The sequence below is a fragment of the Bidens hawaiensis genome, unplaced genomic scaffold (genome assembly GCF_021521415.1).
Source record: "Bidens hawaiensis isolate Kalapana, Puna unplaced genomic scaffold, B.hawaiensis_p1.1 tig00022027_1, whole genome shotgun sequence".
Lineage (NCBI taxonomy): Eukaryota > Viridiplantae > Streptophyta > Magnoliopsida > Asterales > Asteraceae > Bidens > Bidens hawaiensis.
The window spans coordinates 78,013-79,793 of NW_027493418.1; the positions used below are offsets into that span (position 1 = coordinate 78,013).

General features: G+C 34.2%; 1 long non-coding RNA gene across 2 annotated transcripts; it reads right to left on the reverse strand.

Moving 5' to 3' along the window:
- Positions 1-894: 894 nt before the first annotated feature.
- Positions 895-1,520, reverse strand: LOC143564566 (uncharacterized). Of its 2 annotated transcripts, none has more exons than XR_013140900.1 (3): positions 1,315-1,520; positions 1,183-1,236; positions 895-1,077 (listed from the first exon to the last, which is right to left on the reverse strand). It is a non-coding gene; the product is annotated as an uncharacterized LOC143564566 (long non-coding RNA). The 2 variants fall into 2 exon arrangements; XR_013140899.1 differs by having other exon boundaries at positions 998-1,052.
- Between the last annotated feature and the right edge of the window lie 261 nt (positions 1,521-1,781).

Genomic DNA, 1,781 nt, shown 5'->3' on the forward strand with positions numbered 1-1,781 from the left:
TTGAGGATTTAAATAAATTATCTGGATAATTTGTTTATATAAATTAATTATTTAATTGGTTAAATAATTACATAAATGTATGTGCATTTTATAAAAATGAGTTTTATAAAATAAGAGATGGAGATATTTAAATGTTAAAACAAAAAAAAAAAAAAAAAAAAAATAACAAAACCGGCCACCCCATGTGGGTGGATGGTTTGTCCATTTATTATTTTGTCCTTTTGTGTTGACATCTCCTTTATACATCTCCAATCACAACACATGCAAAGCATCACTCCTCTCTCCTTTTTGAATTCAAGTTTTGAATCAAAAACTCTCTCCTTCCCTCTCCTAAAACTCACGGCCAACCTTGGCATTTTGGGAGAGCTTGGTGAGCTTGTTTTGGTGTTCAAGAATCCTAGCAAATAACTTGGTGTTGTTGCAAAAGGCTTGGGGTATCACTCTCTTGAGGTTTTCTTCTTTGGAGGCTTGCCTTTCATTCATCATCCCCTTCAACAACCTACATCTTCCTATAAGGTATAAGGAGGTACATTTACATTTTGTGAGCATATTGTTCTTGTAATATTGATCCTTGTTCATTGGGTTTTAGTTTTAACATAATGGTATGTTCTTTAACAAGTATTAAGATATAAGCTTCCGTTGCGTTTTCTAGTTAAATATGGTTAACTTGACTTTGATAAACTTGTTTAAAACCCAACAGTTCCAAGGAAAGAGGAATAACTTTTGGAGCATGCTTGAGGTTTTGAGAAAGTGGGAAGGGTTAACGCTGTGTTCCCGAGTTTTTTTATATAATAAACTAGTGTTTCCACCCTCCGCGTTGCGGGGGTTGTGAAACCATTTTGCACGGGTTATGATCATCACTGTAGTGCAAGTTGTAAGAGTGGTAGTCATTATTTACAAAATAATGGTGTGTTCAGCCAAGTCACTATCTGCTATGAATTTACATCATTATAGCCAAATTGATTTTGCAAATTAAATTATGAGTTTGATAGCTTACGATTCCTTCCAACAGCTTAAGTAGAGCTTGTGAATACCCTCACCAAGAGAAATCTCTGCCAAAGTTGAAACTCTCAGCCTCTAAAATAAGAAAAAGGAAATTTTGTCATTGAGAATGAAAGTCACAGGAATCATTCGATCACCGAAAATAATGCAAATAATAATTAAGTTAATCATGCTATCAACCTCATCATTGTAATTAATTCCCTGTTGTGTTGCTTGTACATTAAACTCATCGACCTTCAAAACGAAAGTAATCCTCACGTTATAGAGGTATGAAGTTATCTAAAATAAAAATATATTTACATATTGTAGTACCGTACATAGCTTAAGCAATATAGAATTCAACATCATCACCAACATAATCAGCCAGGCTCAAATCTTGTTGCATCAACTTGTGCTTTTGTAGTCCAAGTCTTCCCTGTTTGACCAAAAACAGTTGGTAAACTATGAAAGAAAGTAAAAACAAAAAGACAACTTGATGATTCATACCTGAGCTCGTTGGCCCATTAAAGCTCATTACTTTTTTGTTGAATCTTTCCGGATTTGCCCAACCTAGTCTATAATAAAGAAGTTTAATTACCTATACGAATGATAAAAGAAGACAATATGTAATGACTAATAAGTAATAACTAACCTTCTCTGCAAAGAAAGCATGGTATATCCTCTTGAAATAACTAACCCTTTCTTGTAATGGTTATAAATAGGCACTAAGAAGGCCTTTCCACACTTATAACACGCGTTAGACCCCATCCTGCATTCTCCACCATGAGCCTTTCCGCATT